A 25023-nucleotide genomic window follows, 5' to 3' on the forward strand; every position below is an offset into this window, starting at 1 on the left:
ATGCAGGTTACGAGTCTGACTTCAATGACAACTATGATGGATGGTATGATTGAGGGCTGAGTGCTATGCTCAAGGATGGTGGAGAAGAACGTGAAGATGGAGGCACTGCCAGAAGCTAGCTACCATTGCGTTGGTTTTATTTGTGTCGTTTAGCCCAAGGGGCATGTACCAGATCGTACTCTCATATTCTGGGATGTAATAAATAACTTGTACTATTATCGATGTATGGATGTGATATTGTGCTGAAATGAGTTCTTTATGTGATAGCTACTGATCCAAGGACTATCATGAGGATACAGGGAGTCAGATTCTCCTCACAGAAATCTGGTTCGTTTTCTCTGTTCTTTTTTCCCTATCGTGGGAGCGCAACAGTAGGTAAACTATTTTTTGGCTGCAGTGTGGACTTTTCTGCCACCAACTACCACACTCACATGAAACTTACCTTACATGTGGGATGCAGTCGCAGTAAAGACTTCCATTCAATCGGTAACATGTTCGACCCACGGGAGGAGCACGTTTTCCATTTTATTTTACCGTCCTATTTTTCAGCTTAAACTTACATGTGGGACCCTCATTTGTTTATGACGTTTTGAGCTAGAAACGTCATAGATCTATGACGAGAATAAATGTGTCATAAAATTTTCATCATAGATCAACATATTTCTTATAGTGAACAAGATACTTGTAATTAATCCACCCTAAGGAATACTCCCCGCTAGGATTGATAACCTGTTGGATAATGAAACTGGCTAGTTGTTCTTGAAGTGCTATTATCTGGCCTATTAGGAGCTCAGAAGTGGTCAGCCGTTCCTTCTGCAAAACAAATCAAAGATATATCAGTTAGGTTCAAATACCAAGTGCAAGTCATGAATGGTAATTATGAAGGGTTTCAAACATACATGCTCAGATACCGCACTGAAGACATCACCACTATAACAATGCATCCAATACATAACATAAAATGGCCTAGAGATAAGAAAGAGCCTCTCCATCACATTCTTTGCAATTTTCAAACAATCTAATTAGGAAAAGCATACAAACTACCAATTACAAAAGAGTTTTCAAACACACCTTGAATCACATGAATTTTGTGCTAGCTTCACATTTTTGTGGCATCCATGAAGAAATTCCTCAAAAATGGCCTAGAGAAGAGAAATGCCCTCTCCATCACATTTTTCATAATTTTGCAAAAAAACTAACTAGGCAAAGCATAGAAGTACCAAATTAAAGATGCTATATTCACTAACCTTAAATCATGTAAGGTTTTGTGATGACTTCAAACTTTGGAGCATCTATTAAAAAATTGTTCAAAATTAGCCTAGAGTCAAGAAAGAGCCTCTCCATCACATTTTCTCAATTTTGCAACAATCTAACTAAGCATACATGGAATAATGAGCAAGATACTAACCTTCAAGCAAGGTGGTGATGAGCAACCTTCAAATTTTGGCTCACTCCATTCAAATTCCATCACAAATGAGCTCTAAAATGAAGCAATAGAGCCTCTCCATCAAATTCATGCCAAATTTTAAAAACTAGCCATAGAAAGAAGCTAAGAATTTAAAGGATTGCTAGTTACCAACCTCAAAATAAGATGTTAACATGTATCCTTCAAAAAAGGGAGTTTTCTTGAGCAATTGGAAGAAAAATGTCCACAACAATGGAGGAAAGAGAGGAGGCCATGGGGTGGAAGGAGGGTGAGGGGAGGAAGTGGGGTTTTGTACTATGGACGGCTATCACCGCTAACCCTTACTACGAGCCGGTAGTGCACCGTCGGACCTATTAAAGAACCGACGGTGATACCTTCACCACTGGTTTTAACCACGAGCCGGTTGTGAAGGGGGGCATCACCGCCGGTTCTCTTCTCTGACATGCACACTCCAACGCGTAGCCATTTGAGCCAGTGGTGAAGATCCATCACTGCTAGCCCACCCAAAACCGGCGGTGATGGGGAGGTGGTGATGTCTACTTTTGTAGTAGTGAATGTTATTGGAAACATTATTTTGGTCTTTGAAAAGCCACTACAGTGTTAAAAATGTGATGTTGTGAGCATTTTCACTTATATGGTGAAGCACTTTGCTAGGTATTTATGCTATAATAAGACAATTTCATAGGTAAAAAATATATCCATGGGAGTAAAGTTAACTATAAGGCACTCTTTGGTAGTGTAACACCCCGCCCTCCAAAGCTGCATCGCCCAACACTTCTGAGGGGTGGGCACGTGTGCACATAGCACCCTACTTACACTTTCGTCCTCACTTCATGTAAAAGGGTTAACCCAGAGGTGCTATGGCTGGTTGACAAAGGCTTATAAGTTGGCTTCACTCTTTGCTCAACTAGCAAGGTGGTACTAAACATGCGCACTTGCGCTCATGGGCCACAATGGGCCAACGAAATTTGATCGGGTGTCACATACACCCCCCCTCAAAGAACCCGACATCCTCGTTGGTCCAACTCACCCACACTTGAGCAAATATCCAAGAATGTTCGCTCTTAGTGCACGATCGTACGTCCAGTGCCAGCACCATATGCTATGCCGTGTGTCCCATACAGAGCCCACACGTGCCATGCGCCATATGCCTGCACACTGACCCGTAAGTGCAATCGCAAAGGTCAGCTCTAATACCATATGTAAGACCTCGTCCTCCAAAGCTGCACCGCCCAGCCCTTCCAAGGGGTGGGCACGCGTACACATAGCACCCTACATAAACTTTCATCCTTGATTTGTGTAAAAGGGTTAACCCGAAGGTGCTATGGCTGGTTGACAAAGGCTTATAAGTTGGTTCCACCCTTTGCTCAACTAGCAAAGTGGTACTAAACATGCCCACCTACACTCATGGGCCACAATGGGCCAACCAAATTGGGTCGGGTGTCATAGGCAAGGTGCCTAGGCTGTTTCCAGGGGAAGCGCTACCAAATAGTTTTTAACATGGAATCACGATAGGTTCATTGTGTAAAGTGGTCCTGATACGGATGTTGTCCCGATCTTCATAATGTAGGATCTTGAACAAGATAACTAGCTAAAATTTAGCCAAGATAACTAGCTGCGAGCAGCTGGATAACTAGTGCAACCTGACGACACGCACAAGAAGCCAACCATCATCTCTATATGGCAGCTTGAATCAAGGATTCTCCCAATCACATTCTCGAAGAACCAACCTACGCAGCCTGAACATGAAGTAGCAGGAACATGGATCGGGTGGCAATGAAGTGGCCACCTATGTAATCCTACGGGGAAATCACAAGAGCAAAGGGGTAGAGATCTTTGTCTCTCAATGTTTGTTAGCACACAACTGAACAAGGGGGGTGTATTCTGATTATCAAAGTCTTTTCTAATCTCTGAGATACATGTGGTATTTACACTCGGAACATCCCTCCTAGCTAGGTGTGAAATGGACTTGGAGTTTCTAAAGATATGCTAGCTGAAAGGTCATCCCGAGAAGCAACTCCCATCAGTTCTCGCGCATCTCCTCAACTTCTAGCAGTGGTCACTAAAATGACCATTACTCCTTATTGGGAAGTCCAAATGATGTGTTGCGTTGAAAACTAGACTTGATGAAGCTTCCAACCATGTGTATCATGCACCACGAGTCCTGGCAAATTGGTACAAACTTGCACGAGAAATTGAAGCATCTTTGGTGCAACTCAAGGTCTTGCGCATGTAACCCATCTTAGCTTGGACAACAACCTTGTTGGTCTTCATGTTGTTGGAGGTATGTGAATTGTATGTGAAACTTTTTACTTATATGGTTATTCTAAAATTGTCCCTAGCGGAGTTCATGTGACGACACACATGAATGTTAGACTAGTACACGTATTAGTTGATGATTATACTTCACAAGTCATAGATATGGACATGTCAAACTAATAATGTGGGCACGTGTAGAGACATGTGGTAAGACTGACCCAACACGAACATAGTTACATAGTTCTCTTTACACAACGTGTACACTTTGTCCTTGGACCTAAGATTGTTGCATACACTCAAGATGTGAATGGACTTACTTAGGAGCTATCAAACGCTACTCCGTAACTGTGTAGTTATAAAGGTAGCTTTTGGGTTTGTCAGGAAGCATGCTGTGAGGCATGATCAGTCAAGATGGAATTTTCCCCTCTCTACTTGAGAGAGATATGTCTAGACCCCTTGAGTGATCGGATCCAGAAATGCATGGCCATGCTACATAAGGTTAAGAGTTAACATATGAAGGGAAATCACAGGATCGAGAAACAGAAGTCGGCTTGGAGCTAGACCAAATATAGTGAGGCAAAGGGAATAGCATGTACGTGATGTTGTGATGGCTCATCTGATATGGTCTTCGTGTGCATATAGGAGTTGGCATGTCTTGCTAGAGGCCGCTACCAACTATTGGCCGAGTAGGAGTACTCGTGTCATGTCTATATGTATATGAACCTATTGTTGGAGGTATGCCCTAGAGGCAATCATAGAGATGATGATATTCCATTTGTATCCATGATTTATATTGTGTTCATTGAATAACCATTAAAGGCTACTTGAATTGATCTGCAATTATGTGAATTGTATGTGGAACTCTTTACTTGTATGGTTATTCTAAAAGTTGTCCCTAGTCGGAGTTCATGTGTGGACACACATGAATATTAGACTAGTACATGTATTAGTTGATGACTATGTTTCACAAGTCATGGACATGGAGATGTCAAACTAATAATGTAGCCATATGTAAAAGCATGTGTTTGGACTGACCTAACGTGACAAGTAGTTCTCTCTTTACACAACATGTACGCTTTGTCCTTAGACCTGAGATTGTCGTATGTACTCAAGATGTGGATCGACTTACTTAGGGGCTATCAAACACTACACCGTAATAGGTTAGTTAAAAAGGTAGCTTTTGGGCTTGTCAGGAAGCATGTTGTGAGGCATAGTCAATCAAGATGGGATTTGCCCCTCTCTGATTGAGAGTGATATCTCTGGGCCCCTCGAGTGATCGGATCCGGAAATGCATGGCCATGCTACGTACGGTTAAGAGTAACCTACAAAGGGATTCCAAATTACAGGATCGAGAAAGAGCGGTCGGCTTGAAGCTAGACCAAATATCGTGAGGCAAAGGGAATAGCATGTACATAATGTTGTGACGGTTTGTCTGATATGATCTTCGTGTGCGTATAGGAGTTGGCACGTCTTGCTAGAGGCTGCTACCGACTATTGGGCCGAGTAGGAGTACTCGGGCCATGTCTATATGTATCCGAACCCATAGGGTCACACACTTAAGGGGCTGGAAGCCCAATTCGGATATGATCTGAGTTGGATCAGGTTTAGAAGTACTAATGGGCCTAGAGGCCCGTCAGGAACCTCTATAAATAGAAGGGTGGGGCGCCCTAGGGTTTCATCCCTTTGGCCGAAACACATCTGCCGTGCCTCCCACGCCCTCGCCCTGTTGCAACTCGTGGACCTAGCACCCCGACTTGTGATGCTTCCTCCCTGCACGTGTGGATACCTTGGAGGTGTTGCACCTGCAGCACTTGGATGAGCCACGACGAGCCGCCGACGAGCCGCCGATGAGCCGACGATGACCCGCGGCACGAGGACGACCTTGTTGCATGTGGACGGGCTGTTGAGGAGCTGCTCGACGTTGACGTGATTGACTACGTGTTCAACTACACTGATCGACTTCGCTGCCCCGACGCGATTCTACATCTTTCGCACCAGTGCGTCGAGTGGTAATCCTATGATCCATATACGGCAGTTTTCCTGGTTTACGCGGTAGAAAAATTTTGTTTTTGCGCTAGTGTAGCCTACCTCCTATCCCAACACCTATAGGGTTGCACACTTAAGGTGCTGGAAGTCCAATGAGGATATGATCCGAATTGGACCAGGTTTAGAAGTACTGATGGGCCTCTAACCTAGAGGCCCGTCAGAGACCCCGATATATTAAGGGGTGGGGGCGGGTTAGGGTTTCAATCCTTTTGGCCGAACAGCAGCCGTACCTCCCATGCCATCGCCGAGTTGCACTCACAGATCTAGCAGTCCGGTTTGCGATGCTTGCTCCCCGCACGTGTGGATACCTTGGAGGTATTGCATCTGCAGCGCTTGGACCAGCCACTACACCACGTGGATGAACCGCTACACGAGGAGGACACCGCTGCACGTGAATGACCTACTGCACAAGGAGCTGCTTGACGTGGACATGTTCGACTACACTGCGCTGACGTGTGATCAACTACACTGCCCTGACGTGCTTCATCAACTTCCGCATCTGCACGTCTAGTGGCAATCCCGTGATCTACAACAGCAGTGTTCCTAGTTTACGCGGTAGAAAATTTTGTTTTGCTCTAGTGTAGCCTACCTCGTAACCCTTCAGTGGTATTAGAGCCGTTGCTGTTAAGTTATGGATTCGGGATACGTTCATATGGAGATATGCGGTTTTTTAGATGGATCTATGATCTAATATCATGTTCTTGCTGCAATGGTCGCGTAACGACATACTCCTACCAGTTGGATTTCCACCATTGGAGTTAAGTGATACACGTAACGCTAGTTGCAGCGATCAAAGATCAATGTGATTGGTCGAATCAAAATCTAGGTTCATACGCCAGGCGCATATGATGCGCAGTAGTTGATTGGATCTACTACCGGATCGGATTATTTACCGAGGTCATGTGTTTCGGTAAAATGGCCGTAACTTTTCAGTACGATCTTGGATCGAGGCAAATTTTATATGAAAATTAATCTACAAAAAAAGTTACCGATGAAATTCAATGACTATGTCATTTTTAGAAAAATTAGATTTCCCAAAATTGGCTTGGAAGATGGAGTTTTGGGCCTTTTAAGATTGGACGTTAGAACACCTAACTCTGTTTTGCAGGATTTTGTGATCGGTATGGCCCCTGTGTATGTGATACATGTGTGTAACTGATTCATGACCTGCGTGTCATGCGTACGGCAATACGGCTAGAGCCATATGTATTGTCACATTAATGTAATTAATGACCTGCGTGTCAATCTGTGATGATCCAAGCAACTATGTAACCTTCTTTACTAGCTGATTAGATGTAATTGCTTGTACTAGTTCTTGGAGGACTCATCACTAGGAGGATGGCACACATGGATCATGAAGATGGAGATCATCATGGTGAACAAGTTCTATGGAGATGGAGATCACCACTAGAAATTGGGCCATACTATGTCACAACTGTGTGAATGATATTCCTTTGTTTTACTCCTTCATGATATGATGTTAGAAGTAGAACGATCCCTCGCAAATTTTAAGTTAGTATGCCCTCCCAACTAAAACTTGCACTATCCCATGTCTTGTACAATTGTTGGTGGGTCTATGAAATTAGAGTATCACTAGTTTTCCTTGACTAGACGGGTTTGTATCGGATACTCACACACATAAGAGTTGGTTTGCTTAACAAGGTCATCTTAACGGTTAAGGACCTTGGGGCATGAAGGTTGGGTGCCGAGACATGGAGATGTTACCCAACAACAGGAGTCATATATGATATGATTAGCAAAGGAGTTATCGATCTAACTTGTAGACTTGTTGTGGATGCTAAAGCTCACTAGTAGACTTGTTAGTTGTGGATCTTGAATCACTAAGTATCAATAGAGCGATATTGATTTTAGTGGGAGTAGATTCTGTTAAAAGTTTAATGTGATTTACTCTCGTCTTAGTATTTTGCATTATTATTTGTTGTAGATAAATGGCACCTAGCAACACCACACCGTTTGCTTTGCGTTCAGTCCTTGAGAAGGACAAGCTGAATGGGACAAACTATACGGATTGGATCCGTAACCTAAGAATTATTCTCAGAGCTAAGAAAAAGGAAGATGTTCTGGACACCCCATTACTAGAAGAACCTGCTAAGAATGCACCATCTGCCATTAAGAATGCTTACAAGAAAGCATGTGATGCTAATCTTGAAGTAAGCTGCCTTATGCTGGCTTGCATGGAACCCGAACTGCAGATGTAGTTTGAAACAAATCATGAGGCGTACGATATGATCATGGTGCTTAGAGACATGTTCCAGACACAGGCTAGGACTGAAAGGTTGAATGTGTCTAAGGTTTCTGTTGAAAGCAAGCTAGCAGAGGTGCAGCAGTAGGGCCACATGTAATCAAGATGGTTGGTTACACTCAACGGCTGGAGAAACTGGGCTTCCTACTAGGTCAAGTGTTGGCCATTGATTTTATTCTTTCATCTCTTCTGTCTAGCTATGGGAATTTAATCTTGAACTACCATATGCATGGGACGGAAAAGGGTCTGAATGAACTGTGTGGCATACTTAAAATAGCAAAGGCTGACATTAAGAAAAGTGCTAACAGCAGCCATGTGATGGCAATATAGAACAAGCCAAGCTTTAAGAAAAAGGGAAATTCTTGAAAGAAGAAGGGCAAGGCAGTGATCTCTAAGCCAAACCCAGCGCCCAAGGTTAAAGCTGGACCTGCTCCACACAAAGAGTGCTTTTATTGCCATGAACTTGGTCACTGGAAGAGAAACTGCAAGCAGTATCTAGCTTCGTTGAAGAATGGCGGAAGTAAAAGTACTGCCACCTCAGGTGCGCTTGTTATTAATGTTATAGACAACATATTTCTCGCTGATACAATTATTAAGTCTTGGATATTTGATACAGGATCAGTTGCTCATATTTGCAATTCGATGCATGGACTTATAAGAAGTAGAAGCATTGAAAGATGAGAAGTTGATTTCCACGTGGGCAATAATGCAAGAGTTGCTGCGTTGACCGTCGGGACGATGCAACTCCACCTCCCGTCAGGATTTATTATGGAGTTGAATAATTGTTATTTTGTTCCTAGTTTAAATCGAAGCATTTTGTCTCCTTCATGCTTGATGAAGGATGGTTATTCATTTTCGAGTGAAAACAATGGTTGTGTGATCTCTAAGAATAATATGTTTATGGCTTTTGCACCCATTGTGAATGGATTGTTTGTGTTAGGTCTTGATGATTCACCTGTCTATAATATAAGTGCTAAAAGGCCTCGGCCTAATGATTTGAGTCCTACTTACATGTGGCATTGTCGTTTGGGTCATATAAGTGAAAAGCACATGAAGAAGCTCCATTCTGATGGACTTTTAACTTCATTTCATTTTGAATCATACGAGACATGCGAGGCTTGCTTACTAGGCAAGATGGCCAAGGCACCTTTCACAGGATTTCCTGAGAGAGCATTAGTGTACATACCGATGTATGCGAACCAATGAGCACGACAGCCAGAGGAGGGTACCAATACTTCATAACTTTTACTGCTGATTTTAGTAGATATGGATATGTCTACTTGATGAGGCACAAGTCTGAAACCTTTGAACAGTTCAAAGAATTTCAAAATGAAGTTGAAAATTAGCGTGGCAAGAAAATTAAGGCCTTGTGATCTGATCGCGGAGGCGAGTTTTTGATCCACGAGTTTAGCAATCATCTAAAGAGTTGCGGATTTGTTCCACAGCTTACGCCGCCTGGAACACCTTAGGGAAATGGTGTATCCGAGCGACGTAATCGAACCTTGTTGGACATGGTTCGATCAGTGATGAGGCAGTCGGACCTACTGTTATCATTTTGGGGATACGCTCTAGAAACAACAGCTTTCACACTTAATAGGGTACCTTTTAAATCCGTAGTTATGACACCATATGAAATGTGGACTGGGAAGACTACCAGTTTGTCTTTTCTAAAGATTTGGGGATGTGAAGTTTTTGTCAAGCGACTTCAGTCGGACAAGATAACACCTAAGTCGGATAAATGCATTTTTGTGGGATATACAAAGGAAACTTTAGGATATTATTTCTACAATTGATCAGAGGGCAAAGTGTTTGTTACTCGGAATGGTGTTTTCCTAGAGAAAGAGTTTCTCAAAGGGGAGAAGAATGAAAAGACAGTGTATCTTGAAGAAGTTCGGGATGAGCCAATTGGGTAAGAATCAACGAGTGATGCTAACATAGCAGAACAAGTTGAGATACCCATGGCAAGAGAAGCACTACCACAACCATGAAGGTCGGCAAGGCTCCACGAAATGCGGGAAATATTATTGTTGGACAATGATGAGCCTGCAACATATGCAGAAGCAATGATGGACCCAGACTCCAAAAAATAGTAGAGTGTCATGCAATCTAAAATAGAGTCCATGGGAGACAATCAAGTTTGGAACTTGGTTGACCCGCCTGATGGTGTTAAAGCCATAGAGTGCAAGTGGATCTATAAGAAGAAGAGAGATATGGATGGAAATGTCCACATCTATAAAGCTTGACTTGTCACAAAAGGTTTTCGACAAGTTTAAGGAGTTGACTATGACGAGACCTTCTCGCCCGTAGTGATGCTTAAATCTATTCGGATTATTCTAGCTATAGCTGCATATTTCAATTATGAGATATGGCAAATGGATGTCAAGACAGCTTTCCTGAATGGAAATCTAACTGTGGACATGTATATGATGCAGCCCAAGGGTTTTGTCGATCCGAACAATGCTAGAACGGTATGCAAACTTTAGAAATCCATTTATGGATTGAAGCAAGCATCCAGGACTTGGAACATTCATTTTGATGAAGTGGTCAAAGGGTTTGGCTTCATTAAGAACGGAGAAGAGGCTTGTGTTTACAAGAAGGTTAGTGGGAGCTCTATAGTATTTCTAATCTTATATGTGGATGACATATTACTGATTGGAAACAACATTCTATGCTTGAGTCTGTCAAGACCTCGCTGAAAAATAGTTTTTCGATGAAGGACTTAGGGGAAGCAACATATATTCTAGGCACCAAAATCTATAGAGATAGATTTAGAAGGCTTATAGGATTAAGCTAAGATACTTACATTGACAAAGTGTTGAAATGGTTCAGCATGGAAGAGGCAAAGAAAGGGTTCGTGCCTATGTCACATGGCATACACCTTAGCAAGACTCAGTGTCCTTCGACAACTGATGAGCGGGATCGCATGAGTAGAGTACCATATGCTTCGGCTATCGGATCTATCATGTATGCAATGATGAGTACTCGCCCAGATGTTTCATATGTGCTAAGTATGATAAGTAGACACCAGTATGATCTGGGTGAGAGTCACTGGATGGCGGTGAAAAACATTCTGAAGTACTTCAGTAGGACTAAAGATATGTTCCTCATCTATGGAGGTGAGAAGGAGCTTGTTGTAACAGGTTACACCGATGGTAGTTTCCAAATAGACAAAGACGATTCAAAGTCACAATCAGGATTTGTGTTTACGATAAACGGTGGTGTTGTTAGCTGAAAGAGTTCCAAGCAAGAAACAGTGGTTGATTCTACGACAGAAGGCGAGTACATCGTAGCTTCAGAAGCCGCGAAGGAGGTTATTTGGATAAGGAATTTCCTTATTGAACTTGGTGTGTTCCGGAATGCGTCCAGCCCATTGAATCTCTACTATGATAACAATGGTAATATTGTGCAAGCAAATGAGCCAAGGAATCACTAGAAGAAAAAACACGTAATGTGGCGATTTCATCTCACTCGAGACTTTGTTAACCGAGACGAGATCAAGATATGCAAAATACACACAGATTTAAATATTTCTGATCCGTTGACAAAGTATCTCCCGCAGTCTAAGCATGATGCGCACATAAGAGCTATGGGTATTAGATATCTTCTAGATTGACTCTAGTGCAAGTGGGAGACTGTTGGAGGTATGCCCTAGAGGCAATCATAGAGATGATGATATTCCATTGTATCCATGATTTAATATTGTGTTCCTTGAATTTCCATTAAAGGCTACTTGAATTGATTTTGCATTTATGTGAATTGTATGTGAAACTCTTTACTTGTATGGTTATTCTAAAATTGTTCATAGTCGGAGTTCATGTGAGGACACACACGGATATTATACTAGTACATGTATTAGTTGATGACTATGTTTCACAAGTCATGGACATGGAGATGTCAAACTAATAATGTGGGCACATGTAGAGATATATGCTAGGACTGACCCAACATGAGACATAGTTACATAGTTCTCTTTACACAACATGTACGCTTTATCCTTGGACCTGAAATTGTTGCATGCACTTAAGATGTGAATCAACTTACTTAGGAGCTGTCAAATGCTTTGTCAGGAAGCATGTTGTGAGGCATGATCAGTCAAGATGGAATTTGCCCCTCTCTACTTGAGAGAGATATCTCTGGGACCCTCGAGTGATCAGATCCGGAAATGTATGGCCATGCTACGTAAGGTTAAGAGTTAACCTAGGAAGGGATTTTGAATCACAGGATAGAGAAAGAGAGGTCAGCTTGGAGCTAGACCAAATATAGTGAGGCAAAGGTAATAGCATGTATGTGATGTTGTGATGGTTCGTCTGATATGATGTTCATGTGCGTATAGGAGTTGGTATGTCTTGCTAGAGGCTGCTACCAACTATTGGCCGAGTAGGAGTACTCGTGTCATGTCTATACATATATGAACCTATAGGGTCGCACACTTAAGGGACTGGAAGCCCAATGAGGATATGATCTGAATTGGACTAGGTTTAGGAGTACTAATGGGCCTCAAACCTAGAGGCCCGTCAGGGACCCCTATATATTAAGCGGTGGGGGCGGCTTAGGGTTTTAATCCTTTTGGCTGAACAGCAGCTGCACCTCCTATGCCCTTGCCAAGTTGCACTTGCGGATCTAGCAGTCCAGTTTGTGACGCTTCCTCCCCGCACGTCTGGATACCTTGGAGGTATTGCATCTGCAGCACTTGGACGAGCCGGTGCATGTGGACGAGCTGCTACACGAGGAGGTGCTTGATGTGGACATGTTCGACTACACTGCGCTGATGTGTGATCGACTACACTACCCCAACGCAGTTCATCAACTTTCACATCTGCTCGTCTAGTGGTAATCCCATGATCTATAACAGCAGTGTTCCTAGTTTACGCGGTAGAAAATTTTGTTTTACGCTAGCGTAGCCTACCTCGTAACCATTCAGATGTAACCCATCCTTGATTTCATGTAACCTTTCTCCACTTGAGTGTCATCCATGTCCTCATGTGTAAACCTTAACACAATAAGAATACAACACTTAGGTAGTAAACAATTCTCATTTGTGTGTAAATTAAATTCAGTAAGGAGAGAATTCACCTCCTGTTGTAGCTTCTTGGCACGACTTCATGTAATTGGTCCTTGGGGTACATTGTTCGGTGTAGCTTGTTCATCCACTTGTGTAACTGGTTCATGGTTTACGTATGATGTTGGAGCATTGGTGGGATCTCCACATCATCCTCCCCCTCTTGAAAAGGAGTAATCCGCGACTCTGATTCTTCATTGCCAAAGTATGGTGCCAAGTCAGCAACATTGAATGTTGTGCTAACACCATAGTCATTATGAAGGTCAATCTTGTATGCATTGTCATTGATTTAGGCCATCACTTTGGATGGACCATCTCCTCGTGGGATCAACTTTGATTTACGCCATTCAGGGAAGCGATCCTTATGTAAATGTACCCAAACTAGATCACCCAGTTCAAATATCACTTTCTTCTGATGCTTGTTTGGCTTGGTTGCAAAATACTTCGCCTTCTTCTCAAGTTCTTCCTTGGTCTTCTCATGTATCTTCTTTATGTATGCAGCACGCTTGGTGGCTTCCATGTTATTTCATTCCTGCAAAGGTAATGGCAACAAATCTATGGGAGTATTTGGTTTGAAACCATACACACTTTCAAATGCACACATTTTGGTTGTAGAGTGTACTGCCCTGTTATATGCAAATTCAACATGCGGCAAATGCTCTTCCCACTCCTTCAAGTTCTTTTTTATCACAGCTCGCAATAGCATTAAAAGTGTTTGATTCACCACCTCAGTTTGTCCATCCACTTGTAGATTCACCACCTGCATGTGCCTCCTGCAGCAACAAAAGTCTAACAGAACAATTTGGAACACATAGTTTGTTAGCTCGAAATAAAAATCCATCATACATGTGGTATTTTTCCCATCCTTTTCCTGTTGTACGTTTGGCATAAGGTTCTGAAAATTCATGATCAACAGGGTATAGATCTTTTATGCTCTCTATTCCCAACACTATTACCTCAAGTTGATTTAGTAGAATATTTTTGCAGGATAAAGCATCAGCAGCAATGTTATCTTTACCTTGTACTTCACAATGTATGGTAAAGTCTCAATGAATTCAACAATCACACCCTGAACATGTCAATGAATTTAGGATGTGATTAAAAAGAATAATTAAATAATAATTTTCTCATAATTTTAAAAAATTTCCAATAATTAATTTCTTGATAGGAAATTTAGTATAGGAAAACAATTGGTTGCTTTTTTAAATTAAATAATGTTGTTTTGTGTGTGTTGCATTCATGCCGATGCATTTTGGTGTTTCATGAGTGCAAATGTTTTAAAATTGAGTTTAGATGATTAGGTTCTTCCGAGAATTTTCCAGAATTGAGTAGACAAGATTTTGCGATTAGGCCCCTAAGAAACCTTTTAATCTTTATCTTATTCCTTGTGTCTTGCATCTTTAGCAAAAAACCCCCTAGAAAGAGTACATGCCCACAACCGAGCCCTTGCCATGATATTTTGTAGATCTAACCTAGACCTTAGATCTATTCACGAGCACTGTTTCATGTGTCTCAGGAATCTTCTCTGCTAGCCCCTAAGATCTATGGTTAATCACGATTAGGTCCTTAGAACCTTGTTTAATCCATATAATACACGTTCTAGCTCCGTTTAACCTCGTTCTTGTTGTGTTAGATTCATATCAACTTAAATTATGCATTAGAAGAAATGTTGAACATATTCTCTATTTTGTAATTTATTCAAAATATTAATATGATTAAATACTTATATACTTGCTTTTTTAACTAAAATCTAATTAGAGTTCAACCTCGTATTTTCATAACTAATGTAAATTTGGTTAATGCTTATTTAAACAACTCTTCCAACTAAAAGCTAATTAGAGATATACCTCAGCTTTTCATCAATTAAACTCAACTCAATTAATGTGTATTTAATTTTGTTTATAAATAAAAGCTACATTGGTTATATCTCAGATTTGCATAATTCGAGTAAAGAAAATATAAATGTGTTTTTGAATTATATTTGTTTAGTTCAACCCGAATCATAAAGCTATGTGCTTAGATGTTTACATATATTTTATTTTCAAATTAAATGTTTAATTTGCATAAATTGTACTTGAATGTTTATAAATAAAATTGGACTAAGCTTTACATAGTCTTTTCATATGTAAATATGACTTGATTAATTCCATCTAAGGGTATTTCCCTGAAATATCTTTACATTATTTTTCTCAACTAAAATAAATGAAGCATGTAGCTCTTGTTTTTTCTTTTATAATCCAAATCTCTCGATAGCTTTATCTTTTCAACCTTAGTTCCGTTTTAAGCATTTCTTGTGCTCACGTGATCTTTGAATCGAGCCCTATCCTTTAGTACGTTCTTTTGAAGCTTTTCTTTGATTGGTGTATTGTTCTTAGTTGTGCTTGTTTGTTTGCTTGTATGTTTGTGCCGGTGATTGCTTTGAGTAGAAGGATTGTTGTTCGAAAGCTTTGGAGATTAAGAGTTTCAAGAAAGCAAGAGCTGAAGAGCAGTAAGAGCAACTTTTCTCCTCTTACTTTTCTTTGGAGAAAGGTAAGTGTCCCTAACCATCCTCTATCTATGCTTATTTTACAAGAATATCATGTATTAAATTAGAATATAAAGCGACCACTAAGGAAAACAGTACAACCATAAGACCAACAGGCTATGGTCTTAGCTTACTAATTAGAGACTCTGGTTTGTGGTGGTCTTACTGAAAGGGCAAGAGGGGGTCTTGTGATGGGGTACAGCTCGGCTCCTTTGAGTGGTATTCTCTTTGTAGATACTCACCTTAGGAGAGGGTTATGCACATGCAACTGTCGTAACCTTAGCGAACTACTACCTACTAGGGAATCTTTGTAAAGACCTCGCAGTGTCCCTATGCAGTCACACCTCGATAGTGTGATAAGTGCCTACTTTTGCACGGCATGGTTGGGTCTAAAGTTCTATTGAACTTTTATATGACTTATGGTGAAAGTGTATAACCTCTAGAGAGTGTAAAACTGGTATGTCAGACGTGCTCATGGTCAAGAGTGGCTTGGACCCTCACATGATTAATAAACTTGAAGATGGACTTAAATCATTTTTCTAGTTATTTCTTGTGGCCTTGCTGAGTACCAACCATAAGTGTACTCATCCTTTCTTACTGCTGCTCAGAAGAGGAATGTCTGCGAAGTATTTTAAAGATGATGTTGAGTTCTAGGCGTACGTAGCCCCCAGTCGATTGCCTGTGAAGTTTGGAGGCTTCATTTCCAAGATTAAGCTGTATATCTCTGATAGACTCGTAAATCATTATATTCCTTTACATGATATTGTTGTTGTTATTCACTAATGATGTTATTATATGTATGAAACTAGATCCTAGCATACATATAGGTAGCACTTGTTTTTTTAAAAAAAAATCGGGGTGACATCAACCCACTAGGCATGTCTACGGTTCAGTTTAGTTTGGCCTTTCAAGTGCTTCAAAGCTTCATGGTCTGAATGGGTAACAAATCCTTTTGGCCAAAAATAATGTTGCCAAGTTTCAAGTACTCTTACCAAAGCATACAATTCCTTGTCATACATGGAGTAGTTCAGTTGTGCTCCTCCCAACTTCTCACTGAAGTACGCAATGGGTTTCCCATCTTGCATGAGCACTCCTCCAATTCCAGTCCCACTTGCATCACATTCAACCTCAAAAGTTATTGTGAAATCCGACAACACAAGTAAGGGTGCTTCCATCAATCGCTTCTTTAATTCTCTGAAGGCATTTTCTTGTGGCTCACCCCACTTGAACACAACACCTTTCTTCGTCAACTCATTCAATGCAGCAGCTATGGTGCTGAAATCTTTGACAAATCTTCTATAAAAACTAGCAAGGCCATGAAAACTTCTCACTTGGCTTACATTCTCAAGTGTTGGCCATTCCTTGATTGCTGCAACCTTGGATTCATCCACTTGAATTCCCTGTCCAGAGACAAAAAAAAACCAAGAAACACAACTTGGTCTTTGCAACAGGTGCACTTCTCAAGGTTAGCAAATAGTTTCTCTTTTCTAAGCACATCTAAAAATTGTTGTATGTGCCCAGCATGTTCCTCCAACATCTTGTTGTAAATTAAGATGTCATCAAAGTAAACAACAACAAATTTTCCAATGAAAGCTCTCATGACTTGATTCATCAATCTCATGAAAGTACTAGGAGCATTAGTCAAACCAAAAGGCCTAACTAACCATTCATACAGCCTAAACTTTATTTTAAAAGCAGTTTTCCACTCATCTCCAATTTTCATTCGAATTTGACGGTAACCACTACTCAAATCAATTTTGGAAAATATCATAGAACCACTCAATTCATCAAGCATATCATCTAACCTAGGAATAGGATGACGATATCGCACAGTGATATTATTGATGGCTCTACAATCTACACACATTCTCCATGTACCATCTTTCTTTGGCACCAAAATAACAGGGACAGCACAAGGACTTAAGCTTTCATGTACGTAACCTTTTTCTTAAAGTGCTTGTACTTGCCTCTGAATTTCTTTTGTTTCTTCCGGATTGGTGCGGTATGGTGGACGATTGGGCAACGCATCCCCTAGAATGAGATCAATTTGATGCTCAATGCCACACAATGGGGGTAGTCCAGGAGGTGTTTCCTCCGGAAGGACATCCTTGTAGTCCTGCAAAACACATGAAACAACACTAGGAAGAGATGTTATGTCATTAGCTAAAAGCAACATGTCTTTGTACACAAGTAAAATGAGTACTTGGCCTGGTTACACCTCACATCTCTCATTTCAGATTTGGTGGCTAACATAACCAAATAATTTTCCTCTCTTTTATTTTTATCTCTCTCATTTGGCCTGTGGCTCTCACTCACCGATTTGTGGAGGGCACTCATACTCTTTTTCTCACTCTCAACTCTCACTTTGGAACTCTTTTGCAAGTGTTCAGCTAAGAGTTGTTGCAGCGTCATTGTTTTAAGCACCATGTTCTTTCCCTTCCACTTGATTGTGTATTGATTTGTACGTGTGACCACAATGTAGAGACGAAGGATCATATTGCCATGGCCTTCCCAAAAGCAGATGGTATACTGTCATGGGTGCCACATCACACTTAATGGTGTCAACATACTCACCAACTTTGAATGAAACTTTCACTCTTTGTGCAATCTTGATGGAACTAGAGTTCTTCAACCATTGCAAATGGTATGGATGAGGATGTTTTAGCAACTTTAAACCAAGTTTATCAACCATTTCCTTGCTAGCAAGATTGTGGCAGATTCCACCATCAATGATTACCTTGCAAACTTTGCCCTCAACCCTGGTTCTTGTTTGGAAAAGGTTATGTCTCTGGCCTTTTTCAGCTTCTTTCATTTGAACACTCAGAATTTGAGTAACAACAACGGAAGCACCTCCCTCAAATACACATGACGTGTGACCATGATTTTCAATAGCATTCTCAAGTTGGCCTTCATGAATAGCTTCTTGCTCTTCTTCACTAGCAGATTCATACTCTCCTTGATCATTAACAATGATGGTTGATTGTTTGGACACTCCTTGATAACATGACCACGGCCTCCACACTTGAAGCATTGAATTCCACTACTTTTTGCTATAGAAGCCATTGATGTAGATGATGATGATGCAAGTTTATTCTTCTCACTAGAAGCGGCCAACTCTTTACCACTAGAGTTACTCATAGCAGCTGCACATAAACCTCCATTTGAGTTGGAATTTGGATCTCAGTTTGTATTGGTTCTTGGTGTAAACTTGCTTGCACTTGGGGTAACTCTTGTACTGAATGAACCACCATGATTACTCTTCATGTCTTGCTGCAATTGATGCTCAGCTTTGCTTGCTTGATGTATCAATTCAATAAGATTGCAGTACGGCTGAAATTATACAATGCACTGAATGTTGTGGTGTAAACCGGACATGAACGTTGCAATTGATTGCTCTTCATCTTCAAATACATTAGCCCTGATCATTGCTTTCTCCATCTCTTTATAATATTCATCAACAGAGATTTCCTCAGTTTAAATTCTGCAGCTTGTCAAAAAGATCACGACGATGATGTTTAGGTACAAATCTTGCTCTCATTTCTCTTTTCATTTCAGCCCATGTACGAATAGCACCTTGCCCAGCTTCTTCTCTATCATTAAGCATTTGCTCCCACTAGATTAGATCATAATCATCAAACTCAAGTGCAACCATTGCCATCTTCTTCTCTTCAGAATAATTATGCAAGCGAAAAATTTTATCAACCTTTAACTCCCATGTGAGATAAGTTTCTAGATCAGATCCTCCATCAAATTTGGGAATGGTGAATTTTAACTTTCCAAACCTCTCCTCATTGGGCTGGTCACGTTCATGATTACCTCGATGATGACGACCATAATTTTGGGGCTGTTCAACTTCTTCTTCTTCGTACTCATTTTCAAATTCAGCATGTTCATTTCTTCCATGTCCACGACCTCTTCCTCTACCACGACCACCTCCATTTCCACGCCGTGGACCAGCAGGTCTCATAGCATAGACAGCAGCTTGCGCTCGACGTTCTTGTTGTTCTCTTGCAACTCGTTCATCAACTTCTTCTTCGGTTTCTTCAACTTCATCTTCATGGTTACTTGCATTTTTAGGAACACGAGGAATATGTCGTAGCTGTTCCATAATGGCTTGCAGATCATTGAACAATCTATCTTGTCTCTCCTCCATGCTTTCCCTCATTTCATTGAATTGTACCATGGTGACACAATCTTCAAGGTTGGGTTGTTCGGACATCTTCCTGTATGGTTAGCAAAAACACGAACAACAAGTATATGTGGAATGGAAAATTATGTGGATCTCACACCCTCACCTCTTCTTACCAACCAAACCTCTTATGTTTCCCGGAAGGTTACTAAGGCAATTTGTGTGGTGGTAAAGAGTAGTGATACTTTAGCGAATACAAGACTAGCAAACTGTATATGATGGCTTTTATGTGGATCTTGGTAGGGGATAAAGCACAAGGAGCAATCTAAATTCTAGTTGTTGTAAAGCTAAGTAGCAATCCAAACTGAATATCAATGCCTAGTGTGATCACAAGATATGAAAGATGTACCCAAAGAAACACACACGCAAACAAATTTTCATAATTGATGCAAACAAGGTTTATGCTATAGCAAAAATTGCATGAATAGAAGGATAGCACACTGGTTACACAACTTAATGTGCAGGTTCAGCACTTGTACATATCAACAATCAGATAGTTCTTCTTTCTTTCCAACACTTCTCTTTTTTTTCCAACTTTCTCAACACTTTTTTTTCTGCAACTTTCTTTTTTCTTTTTTGACTTTTTTTAGCATGATACTAAACAAGACCAGACATAATACTTACACAATAATAAGGATAGAACCAAACACAACCAATAGCTATCTGATAGGATAAAAGTTTACGTAAATGATAGAATCAGTTACTTTCTTTTTTTTAGGATTTTCAAATATATGTAAAGGCACAAAAGAACCGCAAAGGATAATATGATCAACAACTAAGCAAAGACTCTAATAGATTAAAACTTAACAAAACTCATTAGATAAACAGATTGTAATAAAAGCCTATGACAATTTTTTATGGCTTTTTGGTGGATAGGATAAAGACAAAATTATATGTAGCTAAGGGTAGAGAATCCTACCGTGGCAATGATAGCTCTTGATACCAAATGATAAGGATGTTGTCCCGATCTTCACGACATAGAATCTTGCACAAGATAACTAGCTAAAAGTCAGCCAAGATAACTAGCTTCGAGCAACTGGATAACTAATACAACCTGACGACACGCACAAGAAGCCAACCACCGTCTCTATACGGCAGTCTGAATCAAGGATTTGCCCAATCACACTGTCGATGAACCAACCTATGCAGCCTGAACACGAAGTAGCAGGAGCAAGGATTTGGTGCCGATGAAGCAGCTGCCTATGTAATCCCACGGGGAAATCACAAGAGCAAAGGGGTAGATATCTCTGTCTCTCAATGTTTGTTAGCACACAGCTGAACAAAGGGGGTGTATTCTAATTACCAAAGTCTTGTGTAATCTCTGAGATACATGTGGTGTTTATACTAGGAACATCCTCCTAGCTGGGTGTGAAATGGACTTAGAGTTTCTGGAGATAGGCTAGCTGAAAGGTCATCCCGAGAAGCAACTTGTGTCATTTCTCGCGCATCTCCTCATCTTCTAGCAGTGGTCATTAAAATGTCCATAACTCCTTATGGGGAAGTTCAAATGACGAGCCGTTTTTTGCGTTGTAAACTAGACTTGATGAAGCTTCTACCCATGTGTATCATGCACCACGAGTCCTGGCAGATTGGTACAGACTTGCTTGAGAATTTGAAGCATCTGCGGCCCATGTGTATCATGCACCACGAGTCCTGGCAGATTGGTACAGACTTACATGAGAATTTGAAGCATCTGCGGCGCAACTCAAGGTCTCGCATATGTAACCTGTCTCAGCTTGGACAGCAACCTTGTTGGTCTTCATGTAACTCATCCTTGATTTCACGTAACCTTTCTCCAATTGAGTGTTATCCATGTCCTTATGTGTAAACCTTAACACAATAAGAGTACAACACTTAGGTAGTAAACAATTCTCATTTGTGTGTAACTTCAATTCAGCAAGGAGAGAATTCACCTCTTGTTGTAGCTTCTTGGCACGACTTCGTGTAATCGGTCCTTGGGGTACATTGTTTGATGTAGCCTGTTCATCCACCTGTGTAACTGGTCCATGGTTTACGTATGATGTTGGAGCATTGGTGGGGATGTCGACATGTGGTCCTCTGAAATGGAAGATACTGCAAGCTTAAAAAAATCAGTTCATCCATAGAGTACATCCTAAAGAATCTCTTTTTTCTTTGCTTCACCAGGGAATCACTTCCTATAGAGAATTATGAGGATCTCTACCAAACCATCCCTAAAAAAGCTCGTTTGGTAAGCATCCAGCTTTAATTTGTCCGATGGTGGGGAGTACCAAGCGCTTCACATATGTACTCACGCAATTTGAGATAACTTGGATTCAGATCGACCTAGGTGGGCTGCCTCTCAACTAGAGCCTCTGCCAACTGAGCTATCTATCCGTTCTTAGAAATAAACTTTGATGTAAAGGAAATGTTTTTCAGCAAATGAACTAGTGCCATTTGCAGGAGAAGTTGACTGATTCTCTTGAAGTCAGTATACATCTTTATTCAATATGCTAGATCAATATACACATATCTGAGTCATAGCTCGCTACTATTCCAATAAATTTGATGCCGTCCTTCATTGAACCCTCAGCGGCATACACTGTTATTTGCGCCTCTAGAAAATTAAGGTGCTGCATATTGGGCTAATTATTCTGTATGGTCATTAGCCTTCATGAGACCTTGTGCATTCATCATATAGCTCAAAGTCAAGTTAAATCTTATACTCATACCGAGCAAATAATTTCTTACACAGAGCAAAGGAGGAAGATGGCGGTGATCAGGCCCTCTAGTTGCAGGTCACTGCATGCGACGTATTGATTACTCATACCGGGATGGACTTATCTTGTAATTTGGTTTCACGCAAGTGGAGAAACTAGAATGCCACTGGGATAATCCCCGATGAGCCCAAAGTCTACCCTTGACTTGTTCCTCTACACTATCCGTGGACGACCTTGCTAAAATTTATTATACAGTTCTGCAAACCAGTGAATTTGAAGGTACTTCAACTTCTGCATTCAGTTTGTATCATTTATCTAGTTAGAAAGGATGGTAATAAACCATTTGTAACAGCTAACAAATGATGTTTATGTAATATTCATGTAAATGAATACAGTTGTCAGGGCTGAACTGATCAGTGCTCTACAACTAAATTTTCCAGAGCAAGGACACATCTTGCATTCTTACTGGATACATGTATACATGAGCATTATAAAGGTGAGATATCCACAAGAAATTGTACGGATCTTAACTTGTACGCAAGGAATGGGGCAAGTTACCTCTTGAAGTCAACTTGTAACATGGCGTGTGCAAGATGCCATAAGTGAAGTCTCAATGCAAGTTGTAATCTAGCGCGCCCATATGTATAGGCCCTGTGTCCTATGTAATTAACTAGTGCTCCTATCCTATACACAGTTCGTGGATTTGTTTCCTATAAATAGCAACAAATGCACATAGTACATGCATCAATTGAGCAGTAGCTCCTCAAAGTTTCTCTTGTTGTGAATTTAGCTAGTTCTCCATCCATTCACAAAGCTATTTACCATGACTTCCACTGCAGGTGCTCTTAAGGCGGCCACTCTTGTTGCCATGTGTGTTATGCTTGTGCATTGTTCGATGGGGCAGCAGCCACCGCCGCCGCCTCAATCGCTGTCTTCATATTGCCAGAATTACTGTTACTCGCAGTGTGACCCAAAATGCAGGGCCGCTGCTGCCAACTCTTGCCAAAGCGTTGGGACTACAGCCTTCAATTCGTGCTTCTACAACTGCTTTGGTGGGTGCAGCCCATACTACAGCCAAAGCAATTGTGCCAATATGTGCGGCGGCTCTTGCACTAACGCTGCTAACAGTGCTTACAACAGCTGCTTGCAGAAGTCATCGCAGACTTCAGCCTACGGGCAGTGCATGAACCCCTGCATGAACACATGTGTCAACAAGTGCATGAGATGCTGAGTCGGTGAGGCGACTTTTGATGTACGGAAGGGCATGATCCGTGTCTGCAACAGTCGATTCTCCTAACGAGTCAGGTCGCCTATCTGCTGGATGCGTAATTCAGTTCAGTTTGCATGTATGTTCACGTTTTGCTGTAGCTGCATCTTTGAGGTATTCAGTTGTGTGTTTTATAAGTATTTAGTGTCGTATGGACCTTCTATTTATGTTGTGTTTAAATGCGTGGTTTCTTACACGTATGCAGATTTTAATGTTTTTGAATTTCATTGTTTACAAAGATTTTTGATTTGTGGGTTGAGAGGTGGAGATATGGGAAGTTTTGAATATCTGCATAGATTGTAATATGTGATTGAAAACTATAGACATAAAGTTTTAAATATATGTAAATATCTATTAAATTTCTATAAATACGAGTACAAGTTTGTCAATACATGTCATTGGTAGTTGGAATCCAAAACGTTTTGTATTTTAAAACCTATTCTAAAGGTCTTGTTGGATATGTACAAAAGCACCCCAGAACAATCAAACACCAATCTATCTTTATCTTTTTTCCCTTTTCTTTTTCCAACCTAATGTGCTCTTCTTCTTTCATCTTCGTCACTTGAGGAGGTGCCCTAGTAGACCTGCCAATCATAGGGTAACCCGAGGCACACTTTACGTGATAGTCCCTCCTGATCAGCGTTCGTTGGAGCTTCCTTGGAGATCCTGTGAAACAGGCCTACCCGTGGTGAAGCAGGCCTACCCGTGTTGCAAAACCAGCTTGACCGGATTTGGCAGGAGCACTCCAAGGAGCCCCAGCACGTAATATGCTCATGTGATGGCACTTGACACAATGTTTCAAAAACCTTATTTTAAGGTGTGTAATTGGATAATGATCGTGACATTACAGAACACCAACCTGGCTTTCAAACACATGTACAACTGACCAGACTGCAGTTTTCTGCAGAATGATTTTAAAAAAAGAAAATATATCAAACAAAGCCCTGGAACTGATCAGGTTATGATGTGTGACCTTTTAATTATTTTTCTTTCTTTGGGGCTACACCAGAGTCTACGTGTTCATGCTGCAACTCTGCCTCATTGCCGTCAGCTAATAACACCTGCCGCGCCAGGCTCTATGGGCAGCACCGTGCTGCACTTTAGCCGCGCTTCACCACTTCCTGCATGCCTGCGATTAATTCCATATATTGGGAGGGAAAAAAAATTCAGTGCAGGAGGGCCGTAAAACATCTGCTGTGCAGCCCTACTCCAGATGGCCGACGCGTGTACAGGCTCGGGATCCAACAGCATACGACGACGCTCGTGGCCAGCAGCTGATAGGGCCGCTCGCTCGGCTTGGCTCCAGGCGGGA

The 25023-nt window shown here is 41.1% G+C and overlaps 1 long non-coding RNA gene across 1 annotated transcript; it reads left to right on the forward strand.

The window, feature by feature from the left end:
* The first annotated feature begins 23129 nt into the window (after positions 1-23129).
* LOC117850248 (uncharacterized) lies at positions 23130-24100 on the forward strand. Its single transcript, XR_004639210.2, has 2 exons — positions 23130-23496; positions 23585-24100. It is a non-coding gene; the product is annotated as an uncharacterized lncRNA (long non-coding RNA).
* The last annotated feature ends 923 nt before the right edge of the window (positions 24101-25023 follow it).

The sequence above is a fragment of the Setaria viridis genome, chromosome 3, assembly GCF_005286985.2.
Source record: "Setaria viridis chromosome 3, Setaria_viridis_v4.0, whole genome shotgun sequence".
NCBI classification, from domain to species: domain Eukaryota; kingdom Viridiplantae; phylum Streptophyta; class Magnoliopsida; order Poales; family Poaceae; genus Setaria; species Setaria viridis.